Source organism: Pteronotus mesoamericanus, unplaced genomic scaffold, assembly GCF_021234165.1.
Source record: "Pteronotus mesoamericanus isolate MK-2021 breed Mesoamerican mustached bat unplaced genomic scaffold, CSHL_Meso_final contig_164, whole genome shotgun sequence".
Lineage (NCBI taxonomy): Eukaryota > Metazoa > Chordata > Mammalia > Chiroptera > Mormoopidae > Pteronotus > Pteronotus mesoamericanus.
Genome location: NW_026555065.1, coordinates 1,677,246 through 1,691,034, shown reverse-complemented (window position 1 = coordinate 1,691,034; position 13,789 = coordinate 1,677,246).

The following is a 13,789-nucleotide window of genomic DNA, read 5'->3' as shown; positions in this document are numbered from 1 at the left end:
AATAACTGAAGAACACACATTCTTCTCAAACTCATACAGAACATTTGACAAGATACACCATATTCTTTGTTGTAAACACCTTAATAAACTTAAAAAATTGAAATGGTACAATGTCTGTTCTCAGAAGGCAATGGAATTAAACTAGAAATCAGTAACAAGGATAGCCAGAAAACTCTAAGATACATGGAGATCAAACAACACACCTCTAAGTGACACATGAGTCAAAGAAAAAAATTTCAAGAGAAATTTAAAAATATTTGGAACTCAGTGAAAATGAAACTATAATTAATCAAAAACTGTGATACAGCAAAAGTAGTACTTAGAGAGAAATTTATAGCATCAATGTATAATGAGAAAAAGAAGAAAGATCTAAAATCAATGTTCTAAGCTTCCATCCTAGGAAACTAGGAAAAGAAAAGCAAATTAAATCCAAAGTAAGCAAAAGGTAGCAGGCCCTAAAGAAACATGGGTAGTTTACAGGGCACATGCCTGGGTTGTGGGCCAGGCTCCCAGCAGGGAACACACAAGAGGCAACCACACATTGATGTTTCTCTCCCTCCCTTCCCCTCTCTCTAAAAATAAATAAATAAAATCCTAAAAAAAGAAGAAGAAGAAAGAAAAATGGGCAGTTTATTAACAGGCAATTTGTAAAATTGGTAACCTGAACAGATATAGGAAAAGATTTATTAAGGATTAATATCATCCGTAATCAGAGACTTTCAAAGAAAGACAATGAAATCACCTCACACCTATTAGACTGGTAACAATTAGGAAGGTGGAACAAGCCAAGTAAAAGTGTGTGATGTAGGCTTCTCTCTGAGCTGCTGGTGGGGATGCAGAACAGTCCACCTTTCTAGAGAACAGTTTGGCTATACATAGAGAGAGTAGATATATGCATAGCTGAGGACCCTGTGAATCCACTGCTCAGTGGATGTACGACACAAATGGTCACGGAGGCCCATTGGGGGAAATGGATTAGAATGTTCACTGCCGTGTCAGTTCTGAAAACGGGCAATCATAGACAATCCTTTGTCCATCTGTAGAGGAGAAGATGAGTAATATGTGGAAGATGCTCTGACAGAGTACAGCAGGATCTTAAATAACATCATTTTGTTCAAAGTCATTTCATTATAATGTTGATGAGATGCTGTAGAAACCTAACTCCTGTTTACATCCATTAGCCTATGTTAAAACTCATTTTGCTATATCTTGTTTCACTCTATCAAAGACGTTGAGGGTTTACTACACTATGCAGCAGTTAGAGGAGGAAGGGATGTAGCAACATGAATGGACCTTAAAAACAGTGCTGAGGGATAAAAGAAACAAAATGAGATAGATAACTCAATACCATTTACATAAGTTAAAATACAGGCACATATTTTTGTAATTTATTGCATATATGCTTTTTAAAAATTAATTTAAAATGCATATGGGGTGGGGGAGGGATGAACAGGAAGAGCACAGAGGATTTTTAAGTCAGGGAGAATAATATTATCTCTGTGATACCATAATGATGGATACATGTCATTATACATTTGTCCAAACCCATAGAATGTACAACACTAAGGGTGCATCCTAATATAAATTATGGACTTTAGGAGATTATGATGTGTCAATGTTGGTCCATCAATTATAACAAATGTACCCTCTGGTGGGGGTGTTGTAAATGGGGGAGGCTATGAATGTGTGGGAAATCTCTGTACCTTCCTTACTTAATTTTGCTGTGAACCTAAAACTGCTCAAAGAAACATAAAGTCTTTTAAATTTTTCCTAAAAAGAAAATTTAAGGAACGCACATACACACAACTTGAAATGGTTCATAAATCTAAATCTAGGAGCTAAAGCTATTGGATTTCTAGAAAAAAAAATTGGAGCCCTGTCCAGGTAGTTCTGTTGGTTACAGCGCCATCCCGATACGCCAAGGTGGTGGGATTCAATCCCCGTCAGGGCACATACAAGGAGCAACTGATGAGTGCACAAATAAGTGGAACAACAAATTGATGTTTCTCTCTTTCTCCCCCTCTCTAAAAAAAAAAAAAAATCAATAAATAGGAAAAATAAGATAGACACTGTTAAGAAAATGAAAAGGCAAGCCACAGCCTGGAAGAAATATTGGCAGAACATACAAATGATAAAGTATTTTGTGCCAGTCATCAAGTTATTGCTTCTCAGCTCCAAATTCATCCTTCTTTGCCTGCTCTGTGGCAATGGAGGTGTGCTGGGTAAATATTTCACCTGTGACTTTGGTATGATGATGGCAGTGGAGGGTGTTGGAGAGACTCTGTAGGAGGAAGGCATTTTCTCTTCCCATTTCCCATACCCTGCAGCCAGTCCTCCTGCCCTGGGCTCCTGCAGGGCACAGCTTTCTCCATTGCCTGGCTCTAAGTCTCCCAGTGCCCAATTCTGGTAGCACACAGCAACCAGCACTATCTACCTGCTGGAAGCTTCCCTCAGCACCTTTTCAAAGCGGTGCGCCCCAGCATGGCACCTGACTGTGAACTGCTGCTCCCATAACTCCCCAGGTGGCTATGCAGCAAGTTCCAGGGTATGGCAAGTCCCAGTGGACAACATCCCCAATACCCTAAATGGCAGATTTCTAATAGCCACTGCTGAGCCATGCTGTGCACTTTCTAACAGGAGCTTTCTAAGCTCCTCCTCAGACACTCTATCTCAGCCTTGCCAATAGTGGCTGCCCTGTCTTAGCTATTTCTGTATTTGTCAGACTCATCTTTAATTCTTATGAGTCAATTCCCCATTACACCAATCTCCTGTTAATAATTCTCCTGACTGGACCCTGGCTGATATTGACTTATACCCAGAATATCTGAAGAAACCTCATAACTCAATAATAAATAAAATAAACACCTAAAAACAAACAAAAGATTTAAACAAACACTTCACCAAATAAAATTTATGGGTGCCAGATAAGCATATAAGAAGATTTTCAGTATAATTAGTCATTAGAAATTGCAAATTAAAACTACAATGAGATACTACTACACCATAAAGAAGATTCAAATCAAAAAATCTGACAAACCAACTACCATTAAAGATGCAAAACAACTGGAACTCTTGGTGGGAATGCAATGCAAAGTGGTTCATCATTTTGGAGTGCAGTCTGGTAATTTCCTGTAAAGTTAAATATACCTCATTGTTTTAATTTGCAATTCCTTAATGGCAAATGATGCTGAGCATCTATTTGTGTTCTTATTTGCTGTTTATCTTTATGATGAGGTGTCTGCTAAGATGTTCTACCCATTTTTAAATTGGGTTGTTTGGTTTTTTACTATTGACCTTTAAGAATTCTTTGTATGTTTTAGATACCAGTCCATTATCAGATATGTATTTTGTAAATAATTTCTCTCAAGCCTGTATCTTTTTCATCTTTAACAATATCTTTTGTAGCGCAGTTTTTAATTTTAATAAAGTCCAACAAATTTTTTGTTTCATGACATATGATTTTAGTGTTACATCGAAAAATCATTGCTAAACCCAAATGTTACCTGATGTTGTCCTGTCTTCCTCTGTAAGTTTTATAGTTTTGCGTTTTACACATAAGTCTGGTGAAACCGGAAAAGTGGACATTTGTGCTGCCTGTCACTACCAGAACCACTCAGTAGAGACAAGGATTGAATCTATGTGAGCGCTTTATTTAGATGCCAGCACTCTGAGAAGACAGCAGTTATGTACTCTCGAAAAACATCTTAACATCTCATGTCAAGCTGACCTTTTTATATGGAGAATAAAGGGTACATAAGGGGTTTGGGGAAAAGGCTAATCAAATAAGAGTTGCAGTTTGGGGGCAATTTTCCTAGTACTTCTTTTTCTGCGGATCAACATCTCAGATACCATCTCTGTCTCTTGCAGGCCCCCTGGGGCACAGAGGCTGAATTGCCTGTAGACCTCCTGGAGTCAAGCATTCCAGTTCTTGGAATAACAGCTTTCCACGTGCATTAATCACTTAAGTCTATCAACTAAGGCTAAAATCTTTAACTCTTAAGTTCCCCTATTATTCCCCCCACTGTTAATTTTAATTATCTTATTTCTATAAGATTAGATTCGTATGGGAGTAATCACTTTGCTGTTGAATAAATAGTCTTTATACATATTAGAAACCATCCTGCAGGCAATTTGAAGTGACTAAAGGCATAGGATAAATTAGTGGTCATGTCACAATTCATCTAAAACAGTTTTTAGTACACTTGACAAAAGTTGCACATTTTCCATCTGGGGCTACATTAGCATTTTTTAAAGAAAACATTTTTCTGTTCTATAAAGTTACCATAGGTGCCCAATTATCTTTCCAGGGGAGTACCAGCACCTACAAGACATGAAATGAAAGTTTGTTTGATATAAGTTCCAATCCACTTTTCTTCTAGTTGGATTTCTGAGGATCTTGTCTTCCAAGTCTTGAGTAGCACCTAGTCTCCAGGCTCAAAGGAATTAGTGAACCTGTGGGGGAGACATCTCTAATACAAGCAAGGTCGCTGATCACAGCTAAGGTCTGACTTAGATATTGTACATAGTTCCTACCTTCACTTCTTGATCTTCATACATGTCTCCCATCCCAATCATAGTCTCAAATGGTCACCTGTTCACAATTTCATAAGGACTCCATTGAATCTCACTTTGAGAAGCCACCCTTATCCTGGACAGGGAAATAGGTAAGACTTGATCCCAATGGAGATGAGTTTCTTGACACAGTTTGGCTACATTTTTCTTGAAGGTGTGATTCATGGTCTCTACCTTCCCAAAAGCCTGAGGTCCCCATGACATGTGGAGTCTCCCCTTGATTCCTAAAAATTTACTAAACTTTCATGTAATTTCTGAAATGAAAGCAGGTACATTATTGCTCTGGATACTGCTGGGTAGGCCACAGGGAGGAATTATTTCCTTTAATAGGGCTTTTATTACTTCCAAGGATTTCTCAGTTCCAATAGGATAGGCCTCTACCCATCCCAAAAAGGTATCAACAAAGGCTAACGATATTTCCATCCTTAGACCCTTGGGTAAGTCTAATTGCCAGTCCTCAAACAGGCATTGCCCTTGGTATTGTTTCCCTCCTTTTTTTGATGGGGGTTCAAAATCCTAGCTCTTAGTTTTCTCTAAGTTTGCAGCTGAATATTCAGGGTTGACAAGTCTAGAACAGATACCAAAGGCATTATAAATGTTCCTTTAGCAGCCTCTTTCACTGCTTGATCAGCCAAATTGTTTCCTTTAGCTACTTCAATGTTCTCTTTCAGATGCCCAAGGTAGTGCAAAACTGCCACCTATAAAGGTACCTTAGCAGCCTCTAATAATTTAAAATTTCTGTTGCATGCTTAATTTCCTTTTTTATTAGAGGTTAATAGTCCTCTTTTCTACCAGATAAGCATTCTCTCTCTCTTTTAAATCAATTCTACTAGAATAAGCTTCATCAGTTATTTCAGCACGGTCACGCATTAGCATAGCCAAGTCAGGCTCCTGGAGAAGGAAGGCAGTATTTAACTTACTTACAGTTTTAAATTGCTTGGTACCTGCCTATTCTTTCAGCAGTGAGCCACAAATTTCCTTTTTGCTATAGCAGGCTCAGCACTTGGTGGGCTGCATAAATGGTGGTAGGCTGTCCCAAGGAAAAGCTTTCCGCTTCCCATAAAAGCTTGCAAGTGGCTGCCACAGCTCTCAAGCAGGCTTGCCCCTCTGGACATTGTGATCTAGTTTCTTTGACAAGTCCTTCTGCCAGGTTCAAGCAGGAACCAAAGAAACCTTACTCTTTGTTGGAATTGTATGTCTATTTCCTTCACCAAATTAGGGAAGGTTTCTGTCATTATTTTTTCAAATAGTTTTCAATTTCTTGCCCTTCCTCTTCTCCTGGCATCCCTATGATCCGAATGTTGGTATATTTGAAGTTGTCCCAGAGGCTCCTTACCCTATCCTCGTTGTTTGTTTTTTTTTTAATTCTTGTTTTTTCTTGCTCTTCTGGTTGAATGTTTATTTCTTCCCTATGTTCCTAATTGTTGATTTGATTCCTGGCTTACTCTCCCTCACTTGGTTCCCTGTAGATTTTTCCTTATTTCACTAGTGTACCTTCATTTCCTCCTTTATGTTGTTGCCGTACTCAATGAGTTCTTTGAGCATCCTGATCACCAGTGTTTTGAACTCTGCATCTGATACGTTGGTCATCTCCATCTCGTTTAGTTCTTTTTCTGGAATTTTGTTTTGTTCTTTCATTTGGTCCATGTTTCATTGTCTCCTCATTTTGGCAGCCTTCCTGTGTTTGTTTCTATGCATTAAGTAGAGCTGCTTTGACTCCCTGTCTTAGTAGCATGGCCTAGTATAGAAAAGTCATGTGTAATTTGTGTGTGGGGCAGAGCCTTGGGGAAATGCCAAGGCAGGGCTACCCGCTTCACCGTTTTGTGGCTCTATGTGGGGAGAGGGTTCAGTGAAGCCACTGCTTGGCTTCTGGAGGCTTGCCCAGCACTTGCCCCATTTTCATTCCCTTCACCCACTCCCCATATGCAACTGGAGCCCTGCCAGCTGTTGCCCTGTTGCTGAATCCCAGAGTGGGTTTGCAGATGTTCTAAGACTGTGTAGGACCTTTAAGTGGAATCTCTGGAAAGCCCACCAATTTCTTCTGCCACCCCAACCCCACTGTTTTTACAGCCAGAAGTTATGGGGACTTATCTTCCGGGCACTGGAACCCTGGGCTGGGTGGTCTGGCCTGGGGCTGGGATCATTTGCTCCCAAGGTATTTATTACTCCTGATTTTTATCCACCACACATGATTGTGGGACCTCCCATTCCACCACCACTGCCACCTCACCATGTCACACCACATCTCCTCCCCTCTCCGCCTGTCTCTATGTCTCTGCTCCTGCCACCTGTTTGGACGAATGTGGCTTTTTTAAGTCCTTGGTTGTCAGATTTCCATAGAGTTCAATTTTCTGACAGTTCTGGGTGTTATTTGTTTTGGAATTTAGTTGTAATTCTCTCTGTGGTTGAGCAAGAAGGCAAAGAATGTCTATGTACACACCTCGCCCAACCCCCACACCGCCGATCTTGACCGCAAGACCTTGAAGCTTTATTTAAATTAAAATTTATCTTTTAATAAATTTTATTTTTCCCATGTCTTCACACCACAGATAAAATTAGGAAAGAAACAAGTATGTGCTGTTGCAGAATAAACATAAGTTAATCTTATTTTACTACAGTATTTAAAATTATAACAGAATTCAAACATATATATCCATGCAACAATGATTATGACAAATTGCACTTGCACTATCAGTGTGTTTTTGGTGATCATCGCTGCCATGTGATTCCTGATATTGGTTTGGCCAAAAAGTTCATTTGTTTTTTTCCATCCAGTGGCCCTAGTAGCACTTAGTTGTCTTTAATTTCATTTGAAACAATTTTGTTAGATTGTATTGTGACAGCTGTCATATCAGCATGCATTTAGAAAGATGTATCAAAATTGAATTTTTGTGTTGCCATTTTAATGTTGAAGATGGAAGAAAATATGCATTTTCAGCATATTATGCTTTATTACTTCAAGAAAGGTAAAAGCATAACTGAAATACAAAAAAGATTTGTACAGTGTATGGAGAAGGTGCTGTGACTGATCAAACATGTCAGAAGTTGTTTGTGAAGTTTTATGCTGGAGATTTCTCTCTGGACAATGTGCCCAAATCGGGTAGACCAGCGAATGTTGATGATCAAATCCAGACATTAACTGAGAATGATCAATGTTATACCACGTGGGAGATAGCTGACATACTCAAAATATCCAAATCAATGAAGTTATTGGTGAAAATGTAAAATGTGTCTTATATTTTATGGAGAAAAACTAAACAGACTTTTTGGCCAACCCAATAGAAATAATTCTCAGGTCATGCTCTTCGTGTGTCTACTAGATGTGGATGTGGTCTTTATGTTTGATGCATCTCACCTGCCTCCTTCCCTCTAAAGTATTTTTCTATGGGTAAAAGAAGAAGAAAATGAAAGTGAGTATAAGAATCATAACTCACAGTCACCGAGATCATTCATTATCCCCACAACTATTTGTGGTGCCACTGTGAGGGGTAATGGCCATGAACTGAGGCTGAGAAAAGTTGTGGATCATGTACCATTTGGGGTCACTCACTATACCAGCCATGTCCCTGCCTCTGGAGAAAGAGCACAGCAATTCAAGGGAGTGAGAGAGCTTTATTATATTTGAATGCAATGTGAGTTTTCACAATTAATTAATTAATTTCAAATTAGGAAATATTCCTGTCAATCAAAAAAATATAGTAAATGACAAGACAAAGAACATCTCTATTTTCCATCTAGCTTAACAGATAAAAAATTAAAGATACAAAGTTAAAGCCTGAGACAATTCAGTCTCTCTGATTTAAATAAAACAAGCCAATCCCCCCAGCTCCCACTTTTATTGAAGTATATAGCACACATCTCCTAATTTATTTTTAATGAGTAAATAATTTTCAAAATTGAGTGCTTGACCGACCACTTGTACATTTCTTGGGACAACTTTGTCTCTGATGATGACATAACAAAATATTGCAATAATACAACTGCTGGACATTGTCTTTCTTGAGCCACCAAATTGATAAATGAAACAGTGTCTTTTGGCTTTCCTCATTGTAACATGTTATTTCAACACTTTTTTGTTGAATATATAGATCTAACAATTCATTAAAAAATACAAGACTATAAGTAAAACGTAAGTCTCTTGTCTACACTTGTCCTCCAGCCACTCAAGACTTCTCTCCCCAGGAGAGGCAGCTCTGGCGACAGTTTCTTGAGATCCTGCCAGAGATATTCTACACAATCACTGAGTTTCTCATATATATGTATATATAAAACAGATATATACACACACACATACACATCTATCAGTTAGGCTGTAGATATATCTATCAGTTAGGCTGCATAAAACAGAAAGGCTATCCTGGCCTAACCAAGAACACGTTTCTGTTTCTCATTAACGAGAAGTCTGGAGGCAGGCAGTCAAGGTCAGGCAGCACTGTCATGACATCATCAATGTCCCAGCTATTTCCCATCTTTTGACTGTCAACGTGTGGCTCTTGCTTTCTTGTTCATAGTCTCATGGTCACATGTTGATTGCTTCACCTTCACTTGTACATTGTATTTCAGAAATCGAGAAGGAGCAGGATGAAAGAGGGAAAGTTATGCTTGTACTAATGCAAAAACATCCCCAGAGGTCTCCAGCTGTCTTCCATTTATATCTCATTGGCCATAGTGGCGTCACCTGGCCACTTGGAGGGAGCCTGGGAAATGGAATATTTTATCTGGGCCTATTGCCACTTTCAACAAAATGTCTCTCAGCAAAGAAGGGCAGCAAAGAACTGCATACTATATCCATCAATCTTACTTTGCTTTTTTTCACTTAGTTATGTGATTCTACATGGTTTTCCTTCTCAGAATATAGACCTAAGATATCAGTTAGATTCACTTAATTGTTTATATTCATTTAGCAAATAAGAATGTGCTGCTCCCTGAGGAGGCAGAGACTAATTGCCTTCCAATATCCATTTCTACTGTTTTTACAACCACTAATTTTTAGATGGACACAAGGCCACCTAGATAGAATAAGACAAAATTTCCAAGCCACCTTTCAGCCAGGCGTGGCCACGTGATGATTTTCTGGCCAATGGGATGAGAGTGGAAGTGATATGTGCAACTTCCAGTCCTGCTTTGAAGAGGGCATGTGGGCTTTCCCCTCCTTTTTTCCTCCCTGCTGGATGCACCGTGGATTTGCGGTGCTCCCTCATGCAGGTGAGATATGGCATGTAACAGCAGCCAAAGCTGCTGCATCCTAACTAGTACCTCCATCAGTGCGCCAGACCCTGAGCTAGGGGCCCAGGATATAAATAAATAAATAAATAAATAAATAAATAAATAAATAAATAAATTTACTGCCTTTGAGGAGCTCAAAATCTGGTAGGGAAGACTACTGTGTAAGCAAGTATCTTTAAAATCATATGGTCAGTGCTGTGATGGGCCCAGCAAATCCAGCCATGTGTACAGCACCCCAGCCATTCACACATTTGTTTATCTACCCACTTATGCATAGATCAGTCCATTTATCATCTCCCTGTTCTTTTTTCCAGTTATCTGTGTCTCCCACAAAGCTCACGAGGATCCTGAAGTTCTCTTTTGTAAAGAGTTATGCAGGACCCATTCGGATGTACTTTTTTTAGAATCAAACCCATCAGAATGGCACCTTTTACAGAGGGTTTCAACGGGTGCCAGTTACCATCATACAATACACATGCAATACAATGATGAAATTTCCTATTCCAATCACGTAGTAAATTCTTATTTGTGCCCATTGTTAGATTTTCCTAGATAATAAAACTTATATTCACTAGTCTTTTTTAAGCAGTTCCTTCAGCTCCAGAGTTGGATGTGACATCAGCCCACCTCACAGCCAACCCTGGGGAAATGCAGGGAGAGAGAGGATGGACAGATTTGGTGTTTGCTGTAGTCATTTGTGATGCTCTATAACTACGGACCATGGTGTCAGGTGGGTACTAGGCTTATTGGGGTGATCACTTCCTGAGTTATATAAATGTCTAATCACTATGTTGCACACCTGTAACTAATATAATATTGTATGCCAACTGTAATTGAAAAACAAATGAGCTAGATATGTTTCCAAACGAAACAAAACACTAAGGGCAATTCGTACCTGTGCATCCTCCTTATCCGGAAGGCTAGGGAGAGGGGTGTCGCCACCAAAGGACGTCAACAGTCTTCATTTACCTCCCAGGAACGCGACTCATTATCTCCATCTCTTTCTCACTGACAACCTGACAAATTTTTAAAAATTCCTCCTGACAGTAAAGAGAAAATCAAGAATGCAAATTATGGCAAGAGTAGAGTCAAGGTATGGAATTTTCTGTTTCATTTAATGAGAAAACATAGGTGTCATATGCTAAGAAATTAAATAGTTCACATATTGACCCTCATGAACTAATATTAAATGTTATTCATAAAAAATTCAGTGAATTTATTTAGCTTAAGTCATTAAATATCAAACTTCCAACAAACTTAAGCAGTTACGTCTAATATTAATGGAGAGGAACTGGGGAGAGAAGGGGGCAAGAAGGGGAAAGAAGGGAGGGAGAGGTGAAAATTTTGTTCATGAAATCTAAAGAGCCCTGGAAACTACAGAAGTTCAGCCCTGTTCTTGGTACGGGGAATGGGAAGGTACAAAGAATCAGATCCCTTTTTCCCCTGTCCCGAGGCAGGAAATTTACTGTCTGCTCAGGTAGATAATAAGATATACAACCGCCAAGTCAAATAATAGAATGGGATGATACTACAAGCAAAGTCACTTCGGGGATGATATGGCAAATGTTGAATAAACAGCATGAACAAGAAATATGTATTCTGCTCAGACCGGGTAACTCAGAGCGTTGCCCTGATGTACCAAGGTTGTATGTTCAACCCCGGGTCAGGGCACATACAAGACTCAACCAACAAATGCATAAATGAGGAGAACAGCAACTCAATGTTTCTCTCTCTCTCTTTCTGTCCCTTCCTCTCTCTCTCTCTCCAAAATCAATAAAAAAATTAAAAAAGAAAAAGAAATATGTGTCCCTTCAAGGGAGCAGTGGTAGTCACAATAAGTTGGAATGGCTCAGGGAGCCCCTGCTACCTCCTCTTTCTTTCCTTCCTCCCAGTTCCAGGCACTGGGGAATAAGGGATGAACTAAAATCCTCACTCTTATGGCACTTACCTACTAGTGGGGCAAGACAGACAATAAACAAAATAAATAAAAACAATAAAGTGCATAGGGCAATGACAAGTGCTAGGGAAAGACTAGAACAGGGAAAAGGAATCAGGACTATTGTAGAGCGTAATTAAATTTGGTGGTCAGGGAAGGCCTCACAAAGAAGGTGACTTAAGTAAAAACTGAAGGAGGTGAGGGAGGGAGCCATGTAGGTAATGGAAGAAGAGCATCCCAGGCAGAGGGAAGATATATGTGAAGCAGTTATTCAGTGCCCACTGTGTACCCACATGGCAACAACAGCAATATGTGGCTATTTGCCAAACCGTCTTAGACAAACATTGTCTATTACAAAGAACAAGAGTTTTAGAGCATTTGAGATCTTCCTCCTCAGTATATGTCATCAGTTTGGCTCAAATAAATGCAAAAAAAAAAAAAAAAAAAATCTAAAAAAAAAGAGAGGTTTTTTTCCTCTTTCCCAGAGTGTGGTAGGTTCAGGGTATATGGGGGATGGGTTACAAAGAAGCAACAATATTTACATTTTTAAAAGGAGGCAGCCCATTAACTGAAAGCTGAGGGATGTAAAGGGAGGGCAGTAAGGACTTTCCAGGCAATGTGCTGGAGGGAGTGTAAGGGGAAGGGAAAAAAATTATAACCACACAGGGAGAATGACATCATCCACAGCTCAGGGCAACTGACCTGCCCTCTGCCGTGATTCTGGGTGAAGATGCTTCTACAGGCACTAGGCAGCTGAGCTCCTGCAAGCAGCAGATCCAAGAGAGAGGAACAGCTCCCCAGCTAGTGTCAGTATCATCGAGGCTCGTTACATTCTCCAAAGTTCTCAGATCACCAGGCAAAGCTGGCTCTGACAAGCTTTGGAGAAGGAAGGCCTGTCCTCCGGCTGGCCTCTGTAATCAGACTCTGGAGGAGTCTGCCTTCCTATAAAATACTGCACAAAAAGAGGCAACAGCTAAGCTGTTGTGGGACCCTGGCTTCAGGATGAATGAATTTTCCCCCCTAGGACTGAGTGACCTCCCAGTGCCTAGATCTTTCATCCCTAAATTGGGAATATTAATGCCTTTCTCATAAGGTATTGCAAGAATCACAGCCCACAGTTGGTGGTAACTACCATTTTTTAATACCAACAATTATTATTAATACTACTTCTCTCAGAATTGTTGCATGGATTGCAGTATGTCCAAATACATAGATTTTAAGGGTCTCCTGAAGCTGGTTAAGTAGAGTGGTTAAGAGTAGGGTCTCCTGGTCTGACTGGGTGTACATTTTAGGATGGCCACTTAGTTACTGCATGCCCTTGGGCAAGTTACTTAACCTTCTTCAGCTTCTCTTTCCTCATCTGTAAAGTGCAAAAATAATGGTGTACATGTTACCACCTGGAAGGAAGCTTGATCTGGCTTTCTACAGCCAGAGTATCTGTGCTGACCCAACGGCCTGGGCAGTGAGGGGATATTTGTTTATTAATAGGATATTATGTTATTACATTAACAGCACCTACCTCCAAGGGTTGTAGAGCGCTTAATAACAGTATCTGGCATTAGCTATCAGCCATTATTATCGCAGTTTTGTAGATGAGGAAATTGAGGCCCAGAGAGGTTCAGACACCAGACCCCTCAGGCATGCAGCAGCGAGTCTGGCACTGGAATCCAGGGGTTCCGACAGTGTCCCGCAGCTGCCCAGCCTGGGAACTAGACAATGCCTCCCCTCCCCCACCAGCTCCCTGGGAACGGAAAGCTGGCTGCCCTCCAAGACCCAGGGGCCCTGGAGCCCTGCTCCCGCTTCACCCTCCCCCATCCCCAGAACAAAGTACACTTGCCGCGGGAACATTCCAGCCCACTGATGGCCAGGCAAGCGCGGCGGCCACGCCCCCCGGACTGCACCCGGCGTCTGCGCCCCGGGCCAAGCTCCCAGTGCCCCCTCCCGGCCCCTGCGTCGGCCTGCTGGTGCCGACGCAATTGCACCGGAGGAATTTTCTTTCTCGCTGGCTTTCTCTCACTCTCCTAGCCTCGGGGACACAAAGCTGAAAGGCCGAGG